The 20,397-nt window shown below is 51.4% G+C and overlaps 1 protein-coding gene, 1 long non-coding RNA gene and 1 other non-coding gene across 5 annotated transcripts in view; all 3 read right to left on the reverse strand.

The window, feature by feature from the left end:
• The window catches only part of SYNE3 (spectrin repeat containing nuclear envelope family member 3), a 99,851-nt gene extending 96,488 nt beyond the window's left edge, over positions 1 to 3,363 (reverse strand). For 2 of the 3 annotated variants that reach the window (XM_047794491.1, XM_047794493.1), the window contains exon 1: positions 3,260 to 3,329. The gene's annotated coding sequence lies outside the window, so the exon portion shown is untranslated. Of the gene's footprint in view, positions 1 to 3,259 lie in introns of all 3 variants that reach the window. The other variant, XM_047794492.1, reaches the window with a different exon arrangement.
• Positions 3,364 to 18,062: 14,699 nt separating this feature from the next.
• LOC125135820 (uncharacterized) lies at positions 18,063 to 20,221 on the reverse strand. The gene is made up of 2 exons (XR_007137062.1): positions 19,611 to 20,221; positions 18,063 to 18,270 (listed from the first exon to the last, which is right to left on the reverse strand). It is a non-coding gene; the product is annotated as an uncharacterized LOC125135820 (long non-coding RNA).
• LOC125137035 (small Cajal body-specific RNA 13) lies at positions 19,084 to 19,359 on the reverse strand. Its single transcript, XR_007137344.1, has one exon. It is a non-coding gene; the product is annotated as a small Cajal body-specific RNA 13 (non-coding RNA).
• Positions 20,222 to 20,397: the final 176 nt, after the last annotated feature.

Here is a 20,397-nt window from a genome sequence, read left to right on the forward strand (position 1 = left end):
ACTTTTACGTAAGGTAATCACCTTCTTACTTTTTGCCATCATTTTATATCTCAGGTGCATATCACTAAACAACGTGCTGTTCCTATGCTTGTGTTTTTGAGCTTCCTCATTTCCTGAGCGGCTCTCTGCCTTTCCCCTGAGTCTTTCAAAGTATTTCAGGGAAGGTGGGATTCCTTTTGCCAAATCTGGAGCCTAGAAATCCAGGCAAGAGGTGGTGCAGGCCACACTACATTGTCACAATTACACTAGGAGGATTGGTAATGAGAAAAACCATGCTGGCGCCTCTTTCTGGTGTGGCCCCGGCCCATGCTGGGCGTTCTGCTGAGCACTGTCCCTCGACCAGTCACAGCAACCCTCCAGGGAGGTGCGGGGCCTCTAAACTCTGTTTTAGAGATGACAAAGTCGGGGCTTCAGCTTCCTAGCTGCTCATTCCCAGAGGTTTCATCTCTAAGACTTTCTTTCTTTTTTCTTTTTACAGCCACACCCATGGCATATGGAAGTTCCCGGACTAGGGGTTGCATTGGAGCCGTAGCTACCAGCCTACGCCGCAGCAACCCCAGATCCGAGCAGTGTGTGCAACCTATGCCACAGCTTGTAGCAACGTCAGGTCCTTAACCCACTAAGGACCCAACGTCAGGTCCCCCATCCCTAAATCCTGAAGCCAAGATTCCTTGAGGGACGGGCAGGAGTGGGGAGGGTCGGCAGACACGTCCCTGACTCCCAGGTTCCTCTCCTGGTGACCCAGTTGGGCTACTTTTAGATGTTAAAGGGGGAAAAAATGCTTGGACTCCACTTCTTCCAGCAAATGCCGACATCTAATGATGACTGGGTCCTGCCTCGCCAGTACTGTTCTCCGATAATTAACATATAACACAGTCCTTGAGTCGTCTGAGAGGCTCTGTAGTGGCGTGAAGAGCATCGCCAAATGCCCTGGGTCCATGTCCTAACTCCACGACTCCCGGCCTCTGAATCGCTCTCCTCCATTGTACCCAGGCCGACAGTGGCAGCCTTGCCTAAGGTCACCTAGGAGGTGAGAGACAGGGGATGCTCCACCGCAGGCCCCTCTCAAAATCTCTCACCTGGGGTCAAGGACCAGCCTTCAGTCCCAGAAAGAGCCCAGAGCGAGAGGATGCAAAGCCACCCACCATTTGACAGGCATGGGGACATCAAGGCTGGGGGCAGGGATGGGGAGGCAGAACTGAGAGAGAGGACACTCAGGTGTCCCAACCAGACCCCGTCACCCCAAACTGTGACAGCTGCTCCCACATGCTGAGCCTGACACCGCACAGAGTGCGGTTGATGGGCCGTCCCACGTCATTCTCAGGGCAAGTCCTAGGGTCGTCACCTTTCCGGGGGAAGGAAACTGAAGCTCTGAAAGGCGACGTGACTTTTCCTTGATCTCACAGCTGGGAAGAGGCTGTATGGCACGGCTGGTCTGACCTGGCCACCCCCATCTCTAACGGCTGAGCAACACTGGAGGGCCCCATGCCTGCTGGACTCCCGGGGGCTCCTGGGTGCTTTGGAGGTTGTGCTGGAACTGCCCACTCCAGCCTCCCCAGAATGGAGGTCACCCCACCATCAAGCCAAGGTCCCCCAACAGCCCTACCCCATCACATGGCAGAGTGGCCACCCAGGCAGGACAAGTCCGAGGCTGCAGGAGAATGTGCTTGGTTCCCACGGAGACAGAAGGGAACTCAAACTTCCCCCTGAAGAGTGCCTCAGGGGTAGAGGCCAGCCCGCATCCTGGGGCAGAAACCTGAGCCCGATCCTCACCACTCCCCTCTATGCCACCAGCAAATCCTCAAGTCCCCTCCCCAGGACCCCTAGCAAGAGAGGAATGAGTTCCTAAAATAAGCCTCCCTGGCCCACACCCACTCCAGCTGCCCTCTGAGGGGCCTCTCAGCCATAAAGGACGCCCCGGGGCCAGCAGGCTTGGCACAGCTGTGGCGTCTGCCCGAGCGCGGTCCTGCCCGAGGAATGTGCAGACCCACACGTGTCCGAGGGCCCGCTGGGGCGCAGTTTCAGCAACAGTGCAAAACAGCCCGTAGGCACAGCCCTCTGCCTCCCCGCTCCTGACCCCTGATAGCGGTTGGCAGTCCCAGTGGAGCAAGAGGCACAGCTGAACCCTTCAGGAGTCAAGTTCAGTTCTTGGCTGTGTGGCTCTGGGCAAAACACTCCCTCTCTCTGGACCTGTTTCCCCGCTGCTGCAGATGAAGGAGGCTGTCCTGTCAAGCTCAGAAGGGCAGCGATTTTGCGACATGCTCCCTTCTCCCCACTGTCCCCTCTTGCCCTCGTTCATGTGAGATGAGGGATGCCCGCTGGACGCATCAGGCTCCCCGACTGGCAGCCCTTGGCTGTACCCTTCACTAGTGCCATAAGGAAGCTGGGAGAGGGCCCAGGGCAGCCTTGGGCCAGAGCTTCAGGGCCAAAGTAGTAAAATCGTAACATTCATTATCACCCAGCCCAGTGGAGTCCCCTGTCTTAAGAGCCCTGAAGCGGAGGTCAGTGGGTTTTGAGAGCACTCACTGCTCCTGGGTTGACCAACGGCCAGGTCCACCAGCTCCACTGTTTGCAGTCAAGTTCTGAAGTTTATAAGGGGAGTCAGCATCCATAGGGGGCCCCCTCAGGCCCCGCAGGAGAATTTCGGCCTCACTACCACGACCTTTAGAGACGTGGATGAGGCTCAGAGAGGGCGAGAAGCTTGCCCAAGGCTGCACAGCCAGAGATGGGTTCTAAATGAAACTGACGCTGCCTGCGGATGCGACTTCCTCTTCCTACTGAGAGCTCTGAGCCCTCAGGCACTACCGAGCGAGCTCGTGGTCGCCGGGAGGGGGTACTCCTGCCGGTGTTTACTGCCCCGGCCGGGGACACGCGGCGGCGCGAGCCTGCATGACTGACTGGTCCGCTCGTCCCAGGAGGAGGCAGAGCGAAGACTCGAGGCGGTGCCCGTTAGGGACGCGCTGCCCGGGGCTTATGGGCTTTTTCTTGGGGACTGTACCCGCAGGGCTGGGGAGCGGAAAGGCTCGGGGATTTTGCACACTGCAAGGAACTGTTGGGTTTAAACTAAAAATACCCGCCCGCCCGCCCGCAGCTGTCACTCCAGGGCCCCCGCCCCCGGCGCGCCTCCCCAGGTCCCCTTGACTTTCGGCGACTCCGATCCCTGGGGGACGTGCCAGGGCTGGGCGGGGGACTGAGGACCCGACCCTCCCAGCCCCCGGCCCGGCCACCCAGCCCCGGCACCCAGCCCCGAGCCACTTACCCGGCCGGGAGCGTGCGGGAGCGCGGCGCCGCGGGCAGTGCTGGCCGAGCCGCCCTCCTCCTCCCTGCGTCCCGGGCGGCTCCGGAGCGGGGCGGGGCCGGGGCGGGGCCCGGACACTCGCCCCCGCCCCGCCCAGTCCCCTCCGGACCCGCCGCGGGAGCCGCCCCTGGCCCCGCCACCTCGGCGGGTGGGAGAAGGACGATCCTGGCTCTGCCCTCTTGGCAAAGGGCCGAGGAGCCCGGCCTCAGCCCGGTGGGCACCCCATCGCGGACCCCCTCCCCCGGGGCAGGGGGGGAGCGCTGTCGTGGGGGCTCCGCACCCTCACCCCTGTCACCCCTGGCCCCGGGCCCACAACTGCCCTCTCCGCTCAGTAGCTTCCCCGAGCCTCGGCCCCCCCCCGCGCCTGCCTCGGCCCGGGTCTCATCCTCGGGGATGGCACGTTGCTGCCTCTACTCAGGGGGAAGTTGAATCTGGGGAGTTCCTCTGTGTGTCCCGCCTTGGGGAGGGGGCTAGGGGCCTGGCGGGTCTTGCTCTCTCAGAGCCCAAGTGGGGATAAAAGAAGGGGCACCCTTCCCGGAGGCGCGAAATCCAAGGAGGAAGTGACACCTATCAGCCAGCCTGAGAGTGGAGGCGCCCCATCCGGCCCCTCCCACCCCACAGTCCCCGGAGCCACCACGCAAGGCATCTTCGGGCCCCAGGCTTGGATGGGAGACCCCCAGGATGCCAAGCGGAGGACATGGGGGCGGAGGGTGAGTCACGAGGAATGTGGGTCCCACCTATAATCAACCGCCCACCAACCCAAGGGCCAAGAATGTGCCTGCCCTCCTCGTCCCCGCGCGCCCCGCCCCCCAGCGGACACTTCCTCCCACGCGTCCTCAACCCCTGATCGGGGGATTCCACCAACTCTTTAACCTTACAGCTGAAAATTTAAATGTGACCTGCCTCTGCCTTTGTCCTCCCAGCCCATTCAGGCCTCGGACTACCCGCCACCACAGCGCTGAGCTTTGCCCGCGTAATTACAGGTTTGCATGATGGGTTCCGCCTCCTTTGGATGGGGCTGGGAGCCTCACGAAGGCTACAACTTGCAGAACTCTGTACCACGTGGACTCCGCTCTTCACAATTTAGCTGTGGTTACGCCCATTTTGCAGATAAGGAGTGAAGCAGCTGCTCCAAATCTCCAGCAACCCGGAGGGTGTTTTCCTCTTTGGTTCCTTAGTGAGGCTGGCAGTTTGATGAATAAATCCGCGTAGAAATGAGTGTCCAAAGAGAGATTAAATTGGAAGTGCCTGTTGTGGCGCAGTGGAAACGAATCTGACTAGTATCCAAGAGGATGGCCCTGGCCTTGCTCATTGCATGAACTGTGGTGTGGGCGGCAGACTCAGCTCCGATCTCGCATTGCTGTGGCTGTGGTGTAAACTGGCAGCCATAGCTCCGATTCAGATTCAGCCCCCTAGCCTGGGAACTTCCATATGCAGCAGGTGCGGCCCTTAAAAAAAAAAAAGACCAAAAAAAATGAGATATTAAATTGTAAAATAGGACCACGTAGTAATTGTGTGTGTGTGTGTGTGTGTGTGTGTGTGTGTTTTCCATACAGGGAGCAAGGTAGAAGGATACCAAAGCTTAGAATTAACACTGTGGGTAGACCTAGCCTGGGTTAAAGAGCTCAGTGTCAGCCACACCTCCTAACTTGAACCAATTTAGTAAGTTATAATTATTCACAGATGCAGAGGTGATACTCAAAAGGGCCTCTTTCATCCTTGCCTTTTGATTGTTCTAGGTGTCCAGTTATATTTCTCATTATCATCCTGACTCTAGCAGGGGTACTGCTGCAGGCTTTGGGGTTTCAACCGTTTAGCTGAGGGTACGGACAGCCATCAACAATGACAATAATTCCGGGCATTCGGAGAATGCACTTTGCTTCTCCAAATGTCTTCCTGAGTATCTCCTCTTAAGTCTCTGCAGCGATGCTCCAGGTAGTTAACAACAGTTTGCGTTCTCTTATGACCGGAAATTAAAGCAGCAACAGGTCAGGTGGCTTGCAGGTCAGGTGACTTGCAGGAGCGTCACACCTGCTGGCCTGTCTCCGGAGAGGCTGGCGGCTCTCAAGTCAGTCTTCTGCAGTGAGAGATGGTTTGTTTGGTGCAGTGGGGCGTGAAGAGCTCACGCTCAGGTGCCAAACTGCCCAAGCTTTTGACTTTCAGCTCATTGCTCATTTCCTCTTCTGTTAAATGGGTCTAATAACAGCGACGTCTCTAGAGTGGTTTTGTGCCTGGTATTGTGAGCACCCAGCTCATGTGAACTGTTCTGGGGCTAGTCGGCCTGGCTAAGAGCTCCCTTGCACACAGTCCTTCAGTCCTGTATCACAGATGTCCTGAGCACCTACTATGCGCTAGAGCCCCCCCCCCCCGGAGGTCACAGGGCAATGATCCTGTGCCCGAGGGGCTGAGGCCTCTCTCTACAGAGCACCTGTCATCACTGAGACTCCCCATCCCAGACCCAGCTCTGCTGCTTGACTGAGGGAACTTCGGCAAGCCGTGTAACCTCTTGGCACCTTGATTTTCTCATCCATTAAACGGGGAGAGCAATAATATTTCATAAGTGAGACTATATGGGATAAAAATGTTTTATCAACTGCAAAATACCACGCAGATATTATTAGTTTTCTTGTCATTACCAGCTTGAGCTTTACAGGGCAGAGTACTTTTCAAAACACACTCCCATTGCTTCCCCTAAGCCTGACATAAAAAACAGGGCCTGGAGTTCCCCTCGTGTTGCAGCAGAAACAAATCTGACTAGGAACCATGAGGTTTCGGGTTCGATGCCTGGCTTCACTCAGTGGGTCAAGGATCTGGTGTTGCCATGATCTGTGGTGTAGGTCGAAGATGCGGCTTGGATCCTGCGTTGCTGTGGCTGTGGTGTAGGCCGGCAGCTGTAGCTCTGATTAGAGCCCTAGCCTGGGAATCTCCACATGCTACGAGTATGGCTCTAAAAAGCAAAAAAATAAAAAATAAATAACAATAAAAATAACGGCTTTAAAAAGCAAAAAACAAACAAACAAAAAAACAGGACCTTACTTTTTTTCTGTTTTTTTGTGGGGTTTTTTTTTTCCCCTTTTCTTTTTGTCTTTTTAAGGCAGCACCAGTGGCATATGGAGGTTCCCAGGCTAGGGGTCAAACTGGAGCTGTAGCTGCCAGCCTACACCACAGTCACAGCAACACTGGATATGGGCTGGGTCTGCAGCCTACAAGGCAGCTCATGGCAGCACCAGATCCTTAACCCACTGAGCAAGGCCAGGGATCGAACCTGCATCCTCTTGGATACTAGTTGGGTTCTTAACCTACTGAGCCACAATGGGAACTGCAGGACCTTATTTTTCATTAATTATGTGGCAGCTGTTTGCAACTCCAACCTAGTTCACATGGAAGGGAAGAGAGTTGAATAAGCAATGCAGGAGGAAGGGGGAGTTTGTCCGGAGGGAGGCTACGAAAACTTCAGTTCGTCTTCAGCGATGCCCACTGCTACAGAAAGGAGTGGAAATGAAAGCTTATCCGGAAAGAAAGTTCTGGCAAAGGAAGCCGGGAGAGCCCCTCTGTCATCTCTGGAACTGAGCACAGGAAACCCGCCCCCCCCCCCCCGCCTCCCTTTCAGAAGTGGCCCAGAGAGGGAACCACAAGGAGGCCCTAAAATGATGCCATTTGGAAATTCTGACTCATTTGGCAGTGGGGGTTGTTTGCTCAACGTCCAAAAGGTCTCCCAAAGAGGGAAATTTGTATGTTCTTTCCCCATGTCTCTTCCCAGGGCAGCATCTCCATCACCCTGGGGGGAAGCAGGGGCCAGTTCTATCAGCCTGCAGAAGTACGGCTTCAAGTCTGTTTCATGTTTGCCTGGGCCAGCTCGCTTCAACGATGATCCTGTGCGAGTCTTATTTTGTATGATTTTTAGTTGTTGGTCTGTGTGTTCAGTCTCTGCAGAAAGATCCCAGCAAAAGCTGGAATGCCTCTTCTGGCTTATCCACTCCCATCCCTGGGTGTGAATGGGTAAACTGAGGCCAGGGGGCAGGAAGAAGGGGCCCTGCCCAGGGTCCCAGGATGGTAATTGGTGTTCTGGAAATTGATTTTCCCATTTCTCCATCCCTCGCCTGGCTTTCGCCTTAGGGATGACTTACATGAGTGCTCATGGCTAAGCGCAGATGCAAAGCTTGCACTGGGGTTGCTGTTTTCCGTTTTCCGGAAATGGAGCTCAATGGAGCTGTCCTGATCTGGGCGTGGAGGGCTGGTTCTCACCTCGACTCTGCTCTCAGCTGCTGCTTTCTTTGTTTCCTCTTTTGCCAGTCCTCAGGGTGTTAGTCTGTCCTTTGACCCTCTGGTTCCACTGTGAGCTCGGAGGGTGAGGGATCCACCAGCCCGCTTGGTTAAGGGCTCTGGAGTCGGTCGCCTTCTCCCCGGGGCAGCTGCCGCCCAGTAACTGAGCAGAGGCACCCCCTCTGGATGGCAGAGGCACCCCCGCTGGATGGCAGAGGCACCCCCTCTGGATGGCAGAGGCACCCCCGCTGGATGGCAGAGTCCTGTCAAGCACCAGGCATGGGAACTGGAGTGATTCGAGCGAGTCCTGTAGATGCACGAACAGTGCTGCTTTTAGTAAATTGAAATATAACACGTGTGGGAAGCGCAGGACTGGAACCTGGGGTGACTGGGATCTAGCCCTCATTAGTGCTGCTGATGAGCTGTGGAACTGTGGGTCACTTCTGAGTCTCTGAATCTGTGAAATGAGAAAATTGGAAAAGGCCATCTCTACGTTACCCTCCCAGTTACCGCTCCCCATCCAATAAAACGCTATGCGAATTTGGCAGTGTTAGATAATAACATCATTTAGCATGACTAAACCCTACTGTGTGCGTTCCCACTGTGGCTCAGAGGGTTAAGAGCCAGACTAGTATCCATGAGGATGTGGGTTCGATCCCTGGCCTCACTTGGTGGGTTAAGGATCCGATGTTGCCATGAGCTGCAGCGTAGGTCACAAATGCCACTCGGATCTGGTGTTGCTGTGGCTGTGGCGTAGGACAGCAGCCGTAACTCACACTCAACCCCTAGCCTGGGAACTTCCATATGCTGCAGGTACAGCCCTAAAAAAACCCACAAACAAACAAACAAAGAACACTATTGTGACTATACTGCAGGAAGTAAGTACAAACAGAAATCAAAATGTTAAGGTACCATCAACAAACTTTATTCCTAAAAAATAAAATCCTTTAAAAGAGCCTGGCTGTATTTCTCCATCTACTGTCTCTGCTTCTGCTTAAGGAGCAGCCTTAGTGGTTTTTTTAAATTACATGAGGTAGTTGTAGATTACGTAGTTGTAATAAATCACTCGGAGAGATCCCTGGACCTTTGACCCGGTTTCCTCCAATGGTCACGTCTTGCACAAGTAGCTAGGGCAATGTCACAACTAGGATATTGACACTGTTGCCATCGGATGCAGAACATCTCCAAACCCCCGCCCCTGCTTGCCGCTCCCTCCTGCTGCTCCTCCCTCCAGCCCTCACCCCCTCCTTAACCCCTGACACCAATTAATCTGTTCTCATTTCTATAATTTTGCCATTTCAAGGCTGTTATATATATGAATGGAATCATAAAGTGTGTCACCTTTGGGGATTGGCTATTTTCACTCAGTATTGTTCACTGGTGATTCATGCAGGTCGTTGCTGTATCAGGAGTTGATACTTCTTTATTGCTGAGTAGTTTTCCATAGTGTAGCGAGATCATAGTTTATCTAACCATTTACCTGGTGAAGGACGTCAAGGTTGTTTCCAGTTTGGGGCTATTTATTTCTATTTAAAATTTTTTTTTTAAATTTTTTTCACCCTTCTCTTTTTTACTTTATAATTGTTTAACACTTTTTATTACTCAATGAATTTATTGTTGTACAATGATCGTCACCATCCAGTTTTATAGGATTTCCATCCCACACCCCCAGTGCATCCCCCCTATTTATTTTTATTTTTATGGCCATGCCTCTGGTGTATGGAAGTTCCTGCCCAGGTGTCGAATCGGGACCGCAGCTGCAGCCTATACCCCAGCCACAGCAACACCGGATCCGAGTTGCATCTGCCACCTACTCCACAGCTTATGGCCACAGCAGCTCCTTAACCCACTAAGCCAGTTCAGGGATGGAACCAGCATCCTCACAGAGACAACGCTAAGTCCTTAACCTGCTGAGCCACAACGGGAACTCCTGGGGCTTTGAATAAAGCGGCTGTAAACATTTAGTACAGGTTTCTGTGTCAATGAAAGTCTTCACACGTTAGGTGTTAACTGCTAGTTACAGTACCCCTATACTAACCAGCACCAGATTTTTTTGATATTTATTTATAGGGATGAACACACTCCGAGGATGTCGAAATGTCTACTAAGTTGCCCAGGACCGGGCTGTGAGTTGTGGAAATCTAACAGAAGCAAACCACGTGGTTCCTGCCCTCGGGAATTTACATTTGAAATAACAAGACAGCACTCCATGTCATCTGATGCTAGACTGCTCAGTGTAGAATTGGCTCTTGGAGGAATCCAGAAATCGGGGAGAGGAGTGAGGGCTGCAGGGCTTGGGAGGAGCTGTTGTGGATAAGATGAGATGTGAGTTACATCCTGAATGATGGAGAAGAATAATGATATTTAACATTTATTAAGGGGTTACTTTATGCCAAGCACAGTCCCAAGCTTTATCTATAGTGACACATGTAGTCCTCATCAGAGAAGCTATTATTATCTAATGTTACAAATAAGGGAACAGAGAGGCCAATGACTACCTATCATCACACAGCTGTCATGTGACTGCCCTGAGGGCACTCTGGTTTCAGCCCTCACTCGTATGTATGTGTATACGTATGTGTGTATGTATGTATTCATTCATTCTTTTTAGGGCCGCATCTGCAGCATATGTAAATTACCAGGCTAGGGGTCAAATTGGAGCTGTAGTGGCTGGACTAAGCCACAGCCACAGCAACTTGGGATCTAAGCCGTGTCTGCGACCTTCATCACAGCTCATGGCAATGCTGGATCCTTAACCCACTAAGACCAGGGATCGAACCCACGTTCTCATGAATCCTAGTTGGGTTTGCTGCTGCTAAGCCACGGTAGGAACTCCTGAGTCTTCACTCTCAATCACTGTGCACTCTGTCACCCTGGTAACAATAGCGGAGGACCATTTTCTGGCCGTGATTAAATTCCCATCTGTTTCTTAGGTTATATTTTTACACGGAGGCTCCCTGAACCCCACATGTTACCAGCTCTGGCTTCATGTATGCGATGAATTCCTTATGGGTCAAGGTTATTGTTGAGAAATTAAAGTACTCTGCAGAGAACAGCACCAGCCTTAGTAACAGGTGAGATGTCTGTGTGTAACGTGGGTACTGAAAGAGGAAAAGGACTGGCCTGGAAGTCTGTCTTGTGTGTGTGTGTGTGTGTGTGTGTGTGTGTGTGTGTGTGTGTGTGTGTAAACAGCAGGGCTTAGCCCCTTGCGTATGCTGATTGCCTGTGCATGCAGTCAGGAAAACATCAGAGGTGCAGCTTTATAAATACTGCGAAACACGCAGGGTTGGCTGAGCCCGATTCGGATTATAACTGTGGTTTTGTCTTCTCCGAACTGCTCTGTACCGGGAAAGTCACAGCTTCGCTCCGCGATTTCCTTGGTCGCTGAACACGTGTGATGTGCGATTACTCTTCTGTCAGAACTTGATGGCTACTCAGCCTTCCAGCTTCATTGCTTTGGCTTAAACTACAGCATACTAGGAACTTGGCTTGTTTGTTTGATTTTGTTTTGAAACCTAAATGCAGCCTTGATAACGTCAGTGTTTTCCGTCTTGGTGGAGGAGGCGGGCAGAGTGAAAAACTCCTGGGACAGAAATCTGACCTCTGACGTGGTACCTCCGAGGCTCTGCATTCACCCCCCCTCCCATGGCTGGGCGGGGCGGGGCGGGGCGGGGCGGGACGGGGGCGCGGGGGTTGGGGGGTGGGCGGCATCTCCCCACCTGTGTCCCCACATCTGGAAAAAAGGGGCCAGGTCATGCCCTTACCTCCTGTAGGAGCTGTTGTGAGGATCACAGAGAATAAGGACCGACCACAAGAATGTTCGGTGCAAACGTGCGCTGTTACGGGAAATGCGATCCTCCAGGGACCATGCATGCCAACGAAAGTGCATGACGGAGACCCACTCAGGAAAAGGCTGTGGGTAAGGCAGAGGTCTCCGCTCAGGAGGAAGAGCAATCTTTCCTTGTTTCTGCTCCCTGGAGGCATGTTTTCGCAGTGTTCTCTCCTTGCTTTTGGTCGGCTCGGCTGTTCTGAACAAGTGATAATCTTAGAAGGGCAGCGTGATAGGCAGTGCGCCCAGAAAGGCGAGGGGAATGGGGAAGCCTCTGATCCTGGCCAGCAGACACTCAGAGGCCAGGCTGAGTGAGGGCAGCGGGACCCAGAAGGGCTTTTCTTATCCCCACCTCCCATCACCATGCACACTGCCCGCTGGACTCTGCTCAGGGGAAGCCCACTCTTGTGGTGCAACTGGCTCCGCCTGCTACTGGAGTGACAGCAGCTTATGTCAAACAGGTCAGACCTGCTGCAGCGCCAGATCTTTTAACCCACTGCACCAGGTGGGGGGTCGAACCTGCACCTCCTCAGCGACCTGAGCTGCTGCAGTCTGATTCTTAACCCATAGCACCACAGCAGGAACCCCTGAAACCTGTTGCTCGACAACTCTTGACGGCCCTGAGATGTTTCCCCAGCAGAAAAGGCCATGCGACTGCAGGGGCCTCTTTCCATCAAAGCTTAGAATCTTGTTGCAAACAACTGGCACCAGACACATGCTTTCCAAACAGACTGCCGCAAGCCTTGCACTGCAAGAGCCCTGGCACCTGGCCTGGAATCGTAAAGAACTTTAATCTTCAGTTTCTTCTTTGATGCTGTTGAGTTAGAGTGCAGAGAAAAACCTCAAGTGCCACCAGATGCGCCTCCTGGCTTTTCAAAAGCCATACTCAACAGATATTAGCAGCCCCCATAAACAGGCAGCACGTACTTCCTGTGTACTTGGGTATTTAAAAGGTCCTTGCTGGCACTACGCCAGTGGGATTAGGCTTCTGCAATCAAGGCTGTTTCATCATCCAGGCTGAAATGTTTGATTTTGTCACTGATGAATCTGGGCAAAGGACTGGACCCTGTGTACTCAGTTCACAGACTCTCAGGTGGCCTAAAACACAGGTGCACACACACACACACAGCAGCCAAAAGGAGTTCCCTTGTGGTGTATCAGATTAAGGATCTGGTGGGAGTTTCTGTCGTGGTGCAGCAGAAAGAAATCCGACTGGGAACCATGAGGTTGCGGGTTCAATCCCTGGCATCGCTCAAGGGGTTAAGGATCTGGTGTTGCCATGAGCTGTGGTGTAGGTCGCAGATGTGGCTTACATCCCGAGTTGCTGTGGCTGTGGTGTAGGCTGGCAGCTATAGCTCTGATTAGACCCCTAGCCTGGGAACCTCCACATGCCATGGGCGCGGCCCTAAAAAAGCAAAAAAAAAAAAAAAAGGGATCTGGTATTGTCACTGCAGCAGTCTGGGTAGCTGCTATAGCACAGGTTTGATCTCTGGGCTGGGCATGTCCACATGCCACAAGCATGGCAGAAAAAAATTTAAATTAAATCGAATTCAATAACAGCAGAAGGCACTTTATAAATGCACTGGCCTGGCTCCTTCATGTTCCAGAGATGATGAGAGGGTCAGAGAGCTGCCAAAAGTCAGGAAATGCCTGGATGGCTTCAGCCCACAGCCAGTTACCTCCACTGCCAAACCCAGGGGACACTTGGGCTCCTAACAGCCCCGCCGGGGCCCCTCTCCTGGAGGCGCTTGCTGCTCCCCCTGCCTCCTTTCCAGTTTTCATGCCTGTCCTTCCTGAGCTGCATTCGGCGCCCAGCTTCCTTGCTCCGCCTGCCCAAGTCTCCTTGCTCATCAGGCCCAGATGTGCAGGAGCAAAGTCATCTGGATCCCTCCCCCGCATGTTTCAGATATAACCTACTGATTTAGACAGATGCCCTTCAGGCTCCTCAGACTCAGAATGACTGCAAGGAATAGGTGACTCTCCCCTTCAATCCTCCTGCCTCGCCTGTGGTCTCGGCCTCAGCAAGCATGTGCCCCAGCTGCTAAGCCAGAAACGGAGGGGGAGCCTGAGTCCCTCCCTCTTCTCCCAGGTCCCCTCCCCACATGGGCCGGTCACCTGATGCTGTCTGTCCTACCCTCAGAGTGTCAAATGTGCATGCCCTTTGCACTGGTGCCCTTCACTCACGGGACACAGGCCAGAGCCCTGGCGTGGTATTTGACGCGGTCTCCTGGCTGGGCTCCCCCTCCCCCGCCCCCATCAGTGCCACCTCCAATTCATCAACGTGCCTACCAGGCCCAACGCTCAGGAACTCTGCAGCTTCTGGGGACCTTCTCTCATCCTGAAGATGAAATCCTACGGCCCTCGGCTGCATTCACTTGCCTGTGTTTCTATTAGACAAACACCCTGGGAGTTCATGTCATGGCTCAGCAGAAACAAATCCGACTAGCATCCATGAGGACACAAGTTTGATCCCTGGCCTCGCTCAGTGGGCTAAAGATCCGGCCATGCCATGAGCTGTGGTGTAGGTCCCAGACACAGCTCTGATCCTATGTTGCTGTGGCTGTGGTATAGGCCAGCAGCTACAGCTCCGATTTCACCCCTAGCCCGGGAACCTCCATATGCCACGGGTGTGGCCATTTAAAGAAAAAAAAGGAAAGAAAAAGAAAAACACTCCGTCTCACCCCCTCCCCCGCCCCAGGATGCCTGGGCCTTTGTGCCTCTGCAGTGTTGTTTCCTCTCCCTGGAATGTCCTTCCCTTTTATTTATTTATTTTTTTTCTTTTTAAAAATTAAAATTTTTTTTTTTTTTGGTTTTTAGGGCTGCACCCACGGCATATGGAGATTCCCAGGCTAGGGGTGAAATTGGAGCTGTAGCCACCGGCCTTCACCACAACCACAGCAATATAGGATCCGAGCTGAGTCTGCGACCTACACCACAGCTCACGGCAACGCCGGATCCTTAACCCACTGAGCAAGGCCAGGGATCGAACCCGCAACCTCATGGTTCCTAATTGGATTTGTTAACCACTGCACCACGACGGGAACTCCTAGGCCAATATAGTTCACCACCTAAATTTATTAACTGTTTCTAAGGTGCTCATCATGCATTAATATGAGCTACATGACAGGAGTGGAATAAAACCCTGCTTATCAGGCATAACAAGGGAAAAAAGTATTCCTCGGAAGTTTATTTTTTAACATTACCCACTTCGGCCATATTTTGGTTGGCAATCTAATAACCCTGACTTCTTAACCCAAGCACGTGGAATATCATTTCCTTTTCTTGGTGACTGGGAATTGTTACACAGGGTTCTAGGGCTCACAGAGTTGTGACCTGTGAGAGCTCTTCGCTACTGCTCATGTCAAATGCTCCCAGAATGCAGCTCTAAAAAGAAAAAAAGAAAAATCCCAGAATATCTGCTTCACAATTTTTAAAATCTCCTACTAACCTGTTAGTCATTGCGTCGTCCTGCTTTTCTGTTGGCCTTTTAAATTTATTGCTTCTAATATGTTTTCTAATATTAGTAAACTAAACAAGGAAACCATTCCCTAAAGTAAGAACAGGCTTGGATGCGAACTGAGTCTCCCTAGAATCCGGCCAGCTGATTCCTTCCCAGGCCCTGAATGCAGGGACAGTACAGCACTGACTGGCTCTAGGTGCCCCTGCTTCCTAAGTAAGATGGACGAGCGCCCCCTACCTACCTCACGGGGTAAGGCGGACTCCTTAGGAAATACTCCAAGTTTCTCAAAAGACCTAAGATTTTGAAAGTTTTTTTTTTTTTTGGCTTTTTAGGGCTACCGCCCTACACCACAGCCACAGCCACACGGGATCCAAGCCTTTGACCTAGGCAGCAGCATGGGGCAACACCAGAACCTTTAACCCACTCAACGAGGCCAGGGACAGAACCCGCATCCTCATGGATACTAGTCGGGTTCTTAACCCACTGAGCCACAATGAGAACTCCTGACAGTGAGATTTTAAAAAATGCTTGTGAAGGTAATAAAACTTAGGAACCCAAAGTGCTCAGATCTGTCAAAAAGATACTATCACCAAAGAGGGAGTGAACAGAGAATTTAATTTAGGGACTAAAATGCCTGAGAACTCTTATTCTCGGGCTAATGCAGGTTTAAAATGAATTATTCGTGTACGCATGCATGGCAATATTCCAGGGGTAAACGTGTGGGAGCAGAGGAATAGAGCAGAGAAGGATTCATCTCCACTCCACAGCTGTTATACAAAGACATCTTGAAAGAGGCGTTTTGCAGATATTACAAGTACAGTTTTCATAAATTCAGGAAGGGGAAGAAGTGAGGGGTGGAAAATTCCAAGGAAAATCCCAGAGATATCCTAACTATTTAGTGATGCTTAGGACTAGAAGCCTGGCCCCACACCTCTACATTCTAAATCCCAGAGCAGAATCAGCTCTGGTGTGGCAGCCAGCCTCTTCCTAAATTCTTCTTCGGGACTGCATGTTAACCTGCATCTCCCACAGTCTGTTCTAGACTGAACTAACCCAAGTTAGAGCGTATCATTTGGCTTCCTCTTGCCCGGGAGAGCAGGACCTTTGTGATAGAGTGGAAGGGGGCCCAAAGGAGGCCTCCCTCCCGGCCTCTAGGCTGAGCCCACGTGATGAGAGTAACGGAGATTAGCCGAACTGAGGCCACTCCTGTGGCTGGAGAAGTATTTATAAAACCAGCTGTCTTGGCAGAGAGAGGTAGCAGAGATCCCACAGCCATTTCTATCTTTGCATTACGGACTGGCAAAAAGTCTCTCAATTCTCTCCAAGGGCTGGGCATTGTCTTGTTCTCTCTGTTACATCATTTTTAGGGACTCAAATTAACTCCAGGGTCGCAGTGATGCCCTAAAATTACTGAGTAGCTATGGGCATCGTGGAGAAAGGTCTCAGGTTCCAGCTCAGGTTGATGGAAATCTGGGTGTCAAAGGCTATTTTAGCTCAGGAATGTTTGGCGGCTCAACCCCTCCTGCAACCCAAGCAGCCGCTTTTCTCTTAAAATGACACTTACCTAGTGCTCTGGCCAGTTAGGACCCAGACATCTCTGGGGGTGCGTCCCTATGTACATTAGCCACACCCACTTGTCAGAACCCAGCATGGGAGTTCCTTTGCAGCTCAGTGAGTTATGAACCCGACTCGTCCCCTTGAGGATGTAGGTTCAATCCCTGGCCTCACTCAGTGGGTTAAGGATCCAACGTTGCTGAAAGCAGGGGCATAGGTCATGGATGCAGCTCCGATCCAGTGTTGCTACGGCTGTGGTATAGGCAGGCAGCTGCAGCTCCAATTCAACCCCCAGCCTGGGTGTGCCACAGGTGTGGCCCTAAAAAGAAAGAAAGAAACAAACAAAAAAACAAAAACAAAACACAGCATGGATTTTGGGGCTGAAGCTAGGGTATGAAAACACGGACCAGCTGAGAGTTCGAATAAGGCTCAACAACCCGCTCTCTTCGTTTAGGGCTGATACATAGGAGGAAACAATCTCAAATGCCCAAGGCCTCGACTATGGGTTCCATGGTGAATTTGCTTTCGGAGGAGTGGGTAGAAAGGAGAAATTTTTCTAAATATAGTGAAGCTGTCTCTATAAATAAACAGAGGGAAGAAAAACATTTTTAGAATGTCCCAGTCAGCATGTGTACGTGGGATGATTTGTTTGGAGTCTAACTACATTTTATGATCCAAGTCTCAGGATTCTCATAAATTTCTGTGTACTTCCCACCCCCACCTCCCCATCAATGTCCTCATGAGAGAGATCACAACTTTTGCTACACGTCTGCGATAGAATTTCTAATGAGAAGACTCAAACCTCACATGCCAAATCATCTATCTGAGTTGGGCGCTTTGAGAGAAATATTTTGTACTGTTTCCTTGACTCTTTAAATCGCTGATGTTTGGTGCCAATACTTGATGAGTGGTTTTTTAAATCAAAGACAGAAAGGAATATGTTCAACATTTGACATTTTTGGTTGTTTTATTAAAACCTTAAATTTAGGTCTGTTGTTTCTATTTGGGGGGTTTAGATACCTGAGCTGCTTTCCTGGCCTTGATCAGGGTGTCAAAGCCATCTCACTTAGCTCCTTGAAAGAGCCCTGAGATGCCGTCCATATCCCTGCATTCCAGACACACGTACTATACTTGACTGGACACAGCAACTCTACTGTCGGTTTGGACAACACAGCCTTTGATTCTCTGGCCCAATGATCATGCTTAAACTTTAATGACGGCTGTATTCTCAATTTAACAAAATGTCTAACAATACTTGCATGACTCCCCATGACTAGCTTAAAGGATCTAGCCCAAGACTAGCTCTACAACTCTGGATCCTCAGATTTTTTGTCCTTTCGCCTTTTCTAGGGCTACGCCACGGCATATGGAGGTTCCCAGACTAGTGGTTCAGTCAGAGCTGTAGCCACCGGCCTACACCACAGCCCACAGCAACACCAGATCTGAGTCACATCTGCGACCTACACCACAGCTCATGGCAACGCCGGATCCTCAACCCACTGAGCAAGGCCTTATGGTTCCTAGTTGGATTCGTTAACCACTGAGCCACCACGGAACTCCTGGATCCTCAGATCTTAAGCTTGCAAATACTCTTCCCTATTCCAGTTGACACAAGAGCAGAATTAGACAGTTTAGGGTAGGCAATGAACAATTCAGGCTTTCAAGAACAAATTGTCAGTATTTATTTTTTTAAAAATTACTATATAATACAAGTAAAAGCGTGGTGATTTTGCAAATAATATAGTTTCTGCTGTTAAGAGCACCAGATACCAGACTTCTGAAATAAGCGTTAAGCTTCAGCATCACATCACTTCCTGTATATTTCTGTTCAGGTTTGTTCCTCTGATTTACCTGGAATCCAGGAATCTGGGGGATGAAAAAACAATAGGATTCTTTAAGAAGCTGGTCAATTTTGGGTCCTACATTAGAAAACTACTACACATCAATAACATCGATGGGGATAAAATACGTATGTCACCGAGGAGCACTTCTGAGTAACGTCTTCAGTTTATTTTCAGTTTACTGAACTCGAGTTTCCTGCTAAATGCGTATTTGGAGAACTCACTGGCTGAGAGCACATGTACTAATTTTCCGATGTTTAAATGGGAGTGCCTCCGAAGCAGATCACCTCCAGCAACAACTTATAAACTACTTTAAATTTAAAAAAAATAATGTGAGGGGCGGGAGAGGGATGGAGTGGGAATTTGAGATTAGCAGCTGCTAACTAGTCTGCATAGAATGGATAAACAACAACGTCCTGCTATATAGCACAGGCAACTATATTCAATATCCTGTGATAAGCCATAATGGAAAAGAATATATATGTATAAATGAATCACTTTGATGTACAGCAGAAATTAACACAACATTGTAAATCAACTACATTTCAGTAACAAAAAAAAATTTTTTTTTTTTTGGTCTTTTTAGGGCCGAATCCGCAGTATATGGAGGTTCCAGGCTAGGGATCGAATCCTAGCTGTAGCCCCTGGCCTACACCACAGCTACAGCAACACCAGTTCCGAGCTGGTCTGCGACCTACACCACAGCTCTCATGGCAACCGGGATTCCTTAGCCCACTGAGCAAGGCCAGGGATCAAAACTGCATCGTCATGGATGCTAGGGAGATTCGTTTCCGCTTAGTCACAACAGAAACTCCTAAAATAATTTTTTAAACAAGTAATTTGTAGCAGTACTTAGTGTCCAACAGAAACCACTCCATCTGTTAAACAATATCTGACTGCAAAAAGCTGCTCTTACTGTCGGTTGATAGATAATGGCACTGGCACAGCCATTATCACCGTGGCAACAGTACCCAGGAACTATCAGAGGAAAATTGCACATCGTACTGCTGGCTCTTGAGCAGTTATGCCTCAGCTTCCTCTGAGTCTGCTTTCTCTGCAAGTCTGGTGTGCTCTAGGGTACCACCAACCCAGGGCGGCTCCAAGACTACAGATCACTTGGCGATTTCGCTGAGCCCCGCTCTCCCGGGAATCGTTCTTTCCACCAACATGTGCACCCGCCACGTTCCAAGCACTGTTCTACGTACTGAGAATACAGCAGTGAATGAAGTCGAGGGTCCGGGAGAGAAGTCAACAAACAAGTTAGCAAACACGTGTCAAGGTGTAATAAGTACAATGGAGACTAGAGAAAGCAGTGGGCCTAAGGAAATTGCCTTTCCCTCCTCTGCACCCCACATTGCTTTGTACCTGCTTCTCATTCCTCAAGCTTTGGGCACAGGTCTCTCTGGAGGTCCCGCACCGGCCCCGTGCCTTGCACGCCACAGCTGCGCAGAAAACGTTTATCGAACGAGCCAATTCCCTTCTTAGCTCCCCGTTCAACAAACCCTTCCTGGGCCTAGGCCCAGGGGCTTAAGTAGGCCGGAAAGTCAGCGAAGCCCCGATCACACAGACGAGAGCGCTTTACAGTATTTTAAAATAAAAGCTGTTTTAGTGAAGTAATCGCGGCCCATGGGCGGAAACCAGGCCTCTGCTCTCACATGGGCGGCGGGACCGCGAGAGGCTCCGAGACACAGGGCCAGGTCGGACGCGGTAGCCCTCGGCAGGCCTGGCCGCCAGAGCCCGGCTTGGTCCACGCTCCCGCCGCGAACGGCTGCGGCATTACAGACGCTCCGGGCCGCTCTCCTAGACCCAGACCTACTCCAGCGCCGCTACCACCCTTACGGCAAGAACCAGGCACCTACCAACCGCGCTGCCGTAGCAACGCAACCAGCCAGCCACTGCACCGGAACCGGAACCTCCATCTGGCAGTGACCCCCTTCCCCGACTTCCTCGGAACGGCGAAACCCCGCCCAGTGCGTCCCACTCACCCCGGAGTATCCCAGCAGGCCCGCCGGCTCTTGGTGGGGAAGCCGTCTTCCCGCTGGTTTCGCCTCTCCTAGCCTCAAGCGTGACCTTGATGGACATCCACTCTCTCCAATCAACTGATAGAGAGTTGCCGACCGCCAATGGTAAGGCGTCAAGCTAAGGACCGCCT

Source organism: Phacochoerus africanus, chromosome 9 (assembly GCF_016906955.1).
Source record: "Phacochoerus africanus isolate WHEZ1 chromosome 9, ROS_Pafr_v1, whole genome shotgun sequence".
Lineage (NCBI taxonomy): Eukaryota > Metazoa > Chordata > Mammalia > Artiodactyla > Suidae > Phacochoerus > Phacochoerus africanus.